We start from the raw sequence: 9,202 nt of genomic DNA, 5'->3' as shown, positions 1-9,202 counted from the left end.
CACTCCCGAACACGGCCTGGCAGGTTGCAGTCCAGGGGCTGAGGTGGGGGAGGAGTGCGGATCAAGTCACAAAACCCCAGGGCATAGCCCACCTGGGCCGTCCCTGCACACCGCACTGCTGGGGGGATCTGGAGTCATTTGGGGAAAGGGTCCCACTGGCCCTGTTTAGGGGACCCCTTCCCAGACCAAGAGTGGATTCCAATGGGGCCCTGGATCTGTCTCAATTGCTCACCAGGGAGGGCGTGGAATAGGCTCCACAACCCCCAAACCTCGGTCCCCATCCATGCCCCGGCATCTTGGCCGGGTTGTAGGAGCGAGGGAGAACGCGACTGTAATGCGAGCGTTGAGCACCTAGAGTTCCCCTTCCTCTTCACCGAGAGCTGCGGCGGAGGCTTTAGACCGAGGCGCGAGATTTAAGGTTAAAGAAGGGGCCTCTGAGCCCAGTCTTGGCCAGAGACCCCACAGGCAGGCCGGGTTCGCCCTTTGCCTTCGGCCGCGCCGCACCCACCAGGGACGGAGTGGTCGCGGCCGAGCCTGGTCCACCGGCCGCAGCTTGGCTCCGCTCCGCCGCTCTCCCCGTCCGTCCTCCCCAGGCTCCTGCCGCCCTCGTCCACCCTAGGGCCCCCTCCCCAGATGGGAGCCCCTCCGACCCCTGCGAGGCCCGCTGGGGACCCACTTGGCCGCGAGATCTAAGTGGGAGCTCGGCCAAAAGAATTCTTCGCTTTCCCTGGCCCTCAGTTTACCCATCCTGGAAGAGGGGCGTCGCGGCCGCAGAAGTCCAGCTCCGCACACGCCAAGCGCTGGGTCTGCAGCTCCTTCGGTTCCCGCGCACCCAACGGCCCCGCGACCCCTACCCGCGCCCGCAGCCCCCCGCCCTCCCGCCCCACTTGCCTGGGCCGCCGGGCGCTGGACCCTGGACCCTGGCGGGTTCCGAGCCTTCGGGACACCGCGCTGCGCCGCCGCCGTCTCTGCCCCGCCAGCACTGGACTCCTCCTTTCCCGTCTTTCTAAAGGGAAGTAACCTGACCCGACCACTACTCCTCCTGATTCACCCCTAGCGGGCCGCCCGCCCGCAGCTCGGCCCGGGCTCCTCCCCCGTCCGCCCGCGGCTTCCCGGGAGCCCCACAGGGCTCCTCCGCTCCTCCGACGGCCTGGCCTTCCCCCACGGGGCCTGGGATGCACCAGGGCTCCTGCCGCCCCCGACGGGGTCCCTGTCGCCGCAGCCCGCTGGCCCCGCCGGCCACATCTGGACGGCATCTGCCGCGGGGGAGGGGCTCAGAGCCTCGCCCTGAGTGGCCCGCGGGGAGCCTTGCGCATCCGGGGCAGGAAGCCAGCGCATCCCGTGCAGACGGGTGGTGCAGATAACGGACCCGCCACAGGACGCAGTTCAACTTTCTTGGTACCTGGGACTCGTAGTTCAGAAGGCTCAGTAGCACGACCTTGCGAAAAAGCACCGGAGTCAGGAACACGCGCTTCTCATTTTTTTCTTTTTCCTTTATTTGTTTTTGAGACAGAGTCTCTCTCTGTCGCTCAGGCTGGAGTGCAGTGGCGCTTTCTCCGCTCACTGCAACTTCCCCCTCCTGGGTTCAAGCGATTCTCCTGCCTCAGCCTCCCGAGTAGCTGGGACTACAGGCACACGCCACCACGCCTGGTTAATTTTTGGAGTTTTAGTAGAGACAGGGTTTCACCATGTAAGGCTGGTCTCGAACTCCTGACCTCAAGTGATCCTCCCGCCTCGGCCTCCCAAAGTGCTGAGATAACAGGCGTGAGCCACCGTACCTGGCCTGCGCCTCTCATCTTGATCCTGCTTGCAGAGGTTGTGTAGCCGCGGGAGCCCCGCCAGGGTGGGGCTCCCTGTCTCTGAGCAGCTTTACTGGGCGGTACCAGATAATATTTGTATTGGTTCCCTGTGGCTGCGGTAACACAAACGTAAAACAACACAAATTTACTATCTTACAAGTTTTGTAAAATCAGAAGTCCAAAATGGGTCTCGCTGGACTAAAAGCAAGGGGGTTGAGGGATACAGCTTTCTCGAGGCTGGAAGGGAGCCTGTTTCTTTGGCTTTTCTGGCTTCTAGAAGCTGCCCACATTCCTTGGCTGGTGGCCCCATCCATCTTCAGAGCCAGCAGTGGCCCGCCAGTCTCTGACAACCTGTCACTCTGACACCAACAGTTCTGCCTCTTGCTTCCACTGGTGAACATCTTTGTGATTACATCGGGCCTACCCAGATAATCCAGGGTAGTCTTTCTATTTTAAATCAATGGATTGGCAACTTTAATTCCACCTGTAACTGTAATTTCCCTTCCCTGGGTAGCATAACATATTCACAGATTCTGGGCATTAGAACCAGGGCATGTTTTGAGGAGGAGGATATTATTATGTCTACCACAATATTCAAGCTGACTTCCAGAATTTCAGATTTATAATCAAATTTAAGCTCTTCCTTATCCATGATTGGAATCCTTGAGACAGTTAAAGCCTTGCACTGCATGGTCCAAATTGATTGCTTTGTGACTGGCTGTGTTTTATTATTTTACTTGCACTTGCTCTTCTTTTGGAAACTTCTTGGAGGACCAGGGTACCTCTAGGTAGCAGCCTTGCTTCTCCTTCCTAATTTGCTGCTGTACTCTTAAAAACCAGGTCACAAACATATTGGAATATAGAATTGTGTGTAAAGTTAGAGTAAATAGGCTCTGAGCGAGACCTGAGAGGCTATTTTGTTTTTTTTCTCTCTCCAGTCTCATGCATGTCTGACTCTCTCCACTATCATATCTGGCATAATCTCCTCCATGTCTGACAAGCCAAGGAAAACACTACATCAGGCCAGGAGAGAATCTTCCCCCCGGGGCTCTGCCTCTCCGGCCCAGGCTCCGCGGAGATTTTAAGAGGAGTAAAGATCCTGCTGTGGCAGAAGTGCAACCCAGCTTTCTGGAGGGCAGTTTGGGGATAGGAATGAAGATCACTTTCAGAAATTTAGCCTGAAGAGGCTGGGCGTGGTGGCTCATGCCTGTAAGGCAGGTGGATCACCTGAGTTCAGGAATTCAAGGCCAGCCTGGGCAACCTGGTGAAACTCTGTACTAAAACACAAAAATCAGCCAGGTGTGGTGGCACGTGCCTGTGGTCCCACCTACTTGGGAGGCTGAGGCACGAGAATCGCTTGAACCTGGGAGGCGGAGGCTGCAGTGAGTTGAGATCACATGACTGCACTCCAGCCTCGACAACAGAGTGAGACTGTCTCAAATAAATAAATAAATTCAGCCTAAGGAAATAGAATATTTATGTGCAAGGCTTTTCACTGCAGTATTACTTATAATACTGGAAAATCAGAAATAGCCTAAATGGGCCGGGCGTGGTGGCTCATGCTTGTAATCCCAGCACTTTGGGAGGCCGGGGCAGGCAGATCACGAGATCAGGAGTTCGAGACCAGCCTGGCCAACACAGTGAAACGCTGTCTCTACTAAAAATACAAAAATTAGCTGGGCATGGTGGTGGGTGCCTGTAATCCCAGCTACTGGGGAGGTTGAGGCAGGAGAATCGCTTGAACCTGGGAGGCAGAGGTTGCAGTGAGCCGAGATTGTGCCACTACACTCCAGCCTGGGTAACAGAGAGAGACTCTGTCCCCCTCCCCCCGCCCAAAAAAATGAAAAGACAGTGCTTGCTCCTGCAAAAAGAAAATTTGTGGGCTCATAAACGTGTAAAAAGATGTTCAATAACTCACTTATTAAGATAATGAAAATTATAACTACAAAAGATACTATTCTTCACTTACCAGATCAGCAAAGATAAAAAAAAGTTTGGTAGGTCAGGCACAGTGGCTCATGTCTGTAATTCCAGCACTTTGGGAGGCTGAGGCAGGAGAATCACTTAAAGCCAGGAGTTTGAGACCAGCCTGGGCCACATGGCAAAATCCTGTCTCTACCAAAAAAAAAAAAAAAAAATTAGCCGGGCGTGGTGGCACGTGCCTGTAGTCCCAGCTACTTGGAAGGCTGAGGTGGGAGGATTGCTTGAGCCTGAAAAGTCGAGGTTGCAGTGAGCCGTGATCATGCCACTGCACTCCAGCCGGAGCAATAGAGCAAGTCCCTGTCACAGAAAAAAAAAAAAAAAAAGTTTGGTAATACAGTATTTACAAGGGTGGGAGGAAAACAGGCATCCCCCTGCATTGCTGGTTGGTGTGTAGACTGACTCGACCTCAAAAGAGAATATTTGGGCAGTATTTATCAGACATATAAACACATGTCCTGTTTGACTTGGCACTTCTAGAAATTTATCCTATAGATATGCTCACACATAAGTGAAAGGAATACACAAGGCTTTTCACCGCATCACTGCAACATTGTAGCCAAAAACCGCAATGACTTTTGCACCAAACTAATAGCTGGAAACAACCTAAATGTCCACCAATAGAGATGGGATAACTGAATGATTATTGTATGCCCTGCAATGGAATGCATATGGTTATCAAAAATAACTAGGATTCTCCTTACAGAATGCTCCCCAAGACAGGTTGTTAAGTAATAAAACCTAGATGCAGAGCAGTGTTCAAGTCATTTATCAATTGTACTTAAACGGAAAAAGCACAGAGACACACAATTTGCTTTTATATGTGCATGCGCTGATAACACGAATCGTTTCCCAGGAAGGAAACTGGAGCTGGAGAACAGGCTGGGAAACGCATTTTTCAGCATATCCTTTTGTTCTCTTGAATCTTGAACCATGTGAATACCGTGTCTATTCAAAATATAAATAAAATTAAAAGTGAAGACGAAAGACCAGAGGATTAACAGGCTTTATATTATAATTTTTTTTTGAGATTGAATTTTGCTCTTGTTGCCCAGGCTGGAGTGCAATGGCGCAATCTTGGCTCACTGCAACCTCCGCCTCCTGGATTCAAGAGATTTTGCTCCCTCAGCCTTCCGAGTAGCTGGAATTACAGGCATGTGCTACCATGCCCACCTAATTTTGTATTTTTAGTAGAGACAAGGTTTCTCCATGTTGGTCAGGCTGGTCTCGAACTCCCAACCTCAGGTGATCCACTTGCCTCGGCCTCCCAAAATGTTGGGATTACAGGCGTGAGCCACTGCGCCAGGCTATAATATAAAAATTTGAATGCCAGGTGAGGTGGCTCCCGTTTGTAATCCCAGCACTTTGGGAGGCCGAGGCAGGGGCATCGATTGAGGCCAGGGCAACATAGCAAGACCCCATCTCTATTTTAAAAACTTTTTTTAACTTGGCTGGGCGCAGTGGCTCAGGCCTGCAATCCCAGCACTTTGGGAGGCCGAGTCAGGTGGATCACCTGAGGTCAGGAGGCCTGGCAAACATGGTGAAAATCTGTCTCTACTAAAAATACAAAAATTAGCCAGGCGTGGTGGCAGGCACCGGTTATCCCAGCTACTCAGGAGGCTGAGGCAGGAGAATCACTTGAACCTAGGAGACAGAGGTTACAGTGAGCTGAGATCGCACCATTGCACTCTAGCCTGGGCGACAAGAGCAAAACTCTGTCTCAAAAAAATAATAATAATAAAATTTATAAACTTATATTTTTGGATGAAATGATTTGATGTCTCAGGTTTGCTTTGACCTAATCCAGAAGGGGTGGAGAAGTCAGGAATGCTCAATACAGCATGATTTAAAATAGGGGAAAATCAGAAACAATTAGATGTTCAGTAATGGAGGATTGGTTAAATAAATTATGGGCTTCTATATGAAAAAATTACTATGCTGCCATTTTAAAAATAATAAATCATAGCCGGGTGTGGCGGCTCACGTCTGTAATCCCAGCACTTTGGGAGGCCGAGGCAGGCGGATCACCTCAGGTCGGGAGTTCGAGACCAGCCTGACCAACATGGAGAAACCCCATCTCCACTAAAAATACAAAAATAGCCGGACATGGTCGCGCATGCCTGTAATCCCAGCTACTCAGGAGGCTGAGGCAGAAGAATCGCTAGAACCCAGGAGGCGGAGGCTGCGGTGAGCCGAGATCACGCCACTGCACTACAGCCTGGGCAACAAGAGCGAAACTGTCTCAAAATAATAATAATAATAATAAATCATATTTTAGAAGTATAGAAAGAGTATTTTCTGTTTTGTTTTGCTAATAATCGTGGAGTGGGAAGACCTTTTCACGTATATGAAATCCATACTCCACAAATGAAAAGACTGCTACAGTTGACTACATAAAAGTAAAAATCTCTGCATTGCACAACCACCACAGGCAAAGTCAAAAAGAACACTCCATACCAGGGGAAAATTAGCTATACGTTGCTAATTGTTGAGTCTCAGAGATGGGTATATTGAGGGTTCATCATTACTGTTATTTTTTAGTGTGTTTTCAAATTTCCATAACAAAAGGAAAACTTAAATATATACAAACTTCTGTATGGCAAAAGCCAAATATTACACTGGAAAATAATATTTGCAACACATATAAACAACAATAGATTAATATCAATAATGTCCTAAAAAGGTCCTACAAGGTGTTTGTAAAAAAAATAAAAACAGGCCAGGCATTTGAGGTGGGAGGATCACAAGGTCAGGAGATCAACACCATCCTGGCTAACATGGTGAAACCCCATCTCTACTAAAAAAGATAATAATAATAATACAAGAAATTAGCCGGGTGTGGTGGTGGGAGCCCGTAGTCCCAGCTACTTGGGAGGCTGAGACAGGAGAATGGCGTGAACCCAGAAGGCAGAGCTTACAGTGAGCCAAGATCACACCACTGCACTCCAGCCTGGGCAACAGCGCAAGGCTCTGTCTCAAAATAAATAAATAAATAAATAAACAAACAGGGCAGAATAGGACTTGGGAAAATAAAATAAAATAAAAACAACACAACTGAAAACTGGACAAAGGATTAGATCCAAAACTTCATAAAGGAGGAAATTTTAAAAGCCAGCGAACAGGTGAAAAGATGTTTAACCTTAGTCGTACTCAGGAAACACAGTTTCAAAACAATGAGATGTCAGTTTTCACTCACGACGTTGGCCAAGGTCTAGACCAACGGATAGCATCTAGAGTTGGCCAGGGTGTGGAGAACTGGGATCCCTCCACAGTCCTGGGGCACTTGGGAATCGCTATGAATAAAATGGCAAGCCCTATTCACAATTTAACCACAGCTACCCTTTCATCCAGTGATCCTGTTTTGGGGAATTTATCCTAAACCCAGGGAGTAACGAAACTGCTGCTTAAACCATTCATGCAGGAGGAGGCTTATTACAGCATTCCTTGTTCCAGAAGAAAAATAAGCCAAAATGTCTGTAGAGCACCCTTTAAACAAGTGAATAAAGGTCCACAGGAAACACTGTACAGTCACAGAGTGTGTGTGCTAATTCTGTATGTATCAACCTGGAATGATGTCCATTAGTACATTTTTAAGTTCAAAAGCAAGTTCCAAGTAATGCGTTTCATCTCACCCTCTATTACAACAGCCCCAGGGATTTTCCCCATTTTATAGAGGAAGCTGATGGCTCAGGCGTGAGTAACCACCCCAGGCCAGTGCCCAGCTTGTGTCAGACCTTCTGAGGAAGCCACATCTGTCTGACCCAGCAAAGCTGCAGGGTCCTCTCTCTGGGTGCGTCATTCAGGTGTATTGTCGTGACTGCTAGGATGGAATGGAAATGAACTTGCCAAATTATTAACCCACTCTGCCTCAGTGAGGTTGACTTGAGCCAGGGGTGGGTTGGGGGAGGGAGACAGGGGAGAGACTATCCATATTTTCCTTATATGCTTGTTTATTCTTTGAATTGTTAGAACAAATGTGAGCTTTTCATAGCAACCACCCACCACTACAAAACCATTAAAATACTGCTTAAAGGGTGAGGTGCGGTGGCTCATACCTGTAATTCCAGCACTTTAGGAGGCAAAGGAGGTTGGATTGCTTGAGGCCAGGAGTTCAAGACCAGCTTGGCCAACATGGCAAAACCCTGTCTCTACTAAAAATACAAAAGTCAGCCGGGCATGGTGACATGCACCTGTAATTCCTGCTTTTTGGGAGGCTGAGGCACAAGAGTTGCTTGAACACAAGAGGCAGAAGTTGTAGTGAGCTGAGATCATGCCATTGCACTCCAGCCCAGGCGACAGAGTAATACTCTGTCTCAAAAAAAAAAAAGAAAAGAAAAGGTGGAAGTGGGAGGGGAAGACAGGACTGGGAATGATGCCTCCCTGTTCATCCTGCGTGGCACCCCTTGCTGCCACCTCCATCTCAGTGCCTCAGCCCCACGTGGTGCTCGGAAGAGCCCTCGGGAGAGGATGCGTGATCTCAGGGTGTGGCAGCTTAGTGGGGGACTTTCCCCAAAGATCCCTTCTCTAGGCTGGAGTCCCTTGGTGAGGACAGGAGCAGCTGTTTCTAAACCTCCCTCTCCCCATAAGCTTAAGCAGCACAGGCTGCCTGCAGGCACTTTGGTCAGCTGTGTGTATGCGTGGCTCCTGTGCACCGAGGATTACTGGTCTACCTGGGCAACAACAGCAGGGATAATAAGCTCCGTGGGCACAGGGTTCCTGCCTGCACTGTTTTCCACTGTATGCCAGCACTTAGCACATGACTTGGCACATATGGGGTGAACTAAAGAACCAAAGCAGGGCATGGTGGTGTGCACCTGTCATTCCAGTTTCTCAGGAGGCTGAGGTGGGAGGATCACTGGAGCCCAGGCCTTTGAGGTCAGCCTGGATAGAATGGTGCGATGACAGAAACCCCCACACTGTGACGAGGGAGGGCAGGAGAAGGTGAGTGTCCAAGGGCACTGTTGAGGAATGAGGTGCATTGCCAGATGGACAGGTGGAGGGAGGGTGTCCGTAGCAGAGAGACCAACATCTGCAAAAGCAGGGGGTCCGGTGCATGGCGAGTGGGAGGCTGGGGTGCTCAGGGACAGTGGAGCCCTGAATGCCGAGCTAGGGAATGGAGCTCTATTCCTGGGGATGCAGAATCCCTGATGAAGTTGGAGAAAAGGACACTGATGGAATTAGATTTGCCTTTGAGAGAGAGCCCCTGGAGACAGTTTGGGGACCAGATTGGAAGGGTGCCAGGTAGGAGGCAGGAAGAGCAGTTGGTGGCAGGTGGGGGGGTGGTGGGGTGCCCTCCAGAGACAGAAGGAGAGCAGTTCAGGGATATTCTGGAGGCAGCTTCAGGAGGCCTGGTGACCAGCAGCGGGGGAGGGAGTCAGGGGAAGGGGGCACCAGGGCCGCTGCTGGGGCTGGGGAGGGCAGTG

This window comes from Symphalangus syndactylus, chromosome 5 (genome assembly GCF_028878055.3).
Source record: "Symphalangus syndactylus isolate Jambi chromosome 5, NHGRI_mSymSyn1-v2.1_pri, whole genome shotgun sequence".
Classification (NCBI taxonomy): Eukaryota; Metazoa; Chordata; class Mammalia; order Primates; family Hylobatidae; genus Symphalangus; species Symphalangus syndactylus.
The sequence above is the reverse complement of the archived record's forward strand: the minus strand, read 5'-3'. Positions refer to the sequence as shown.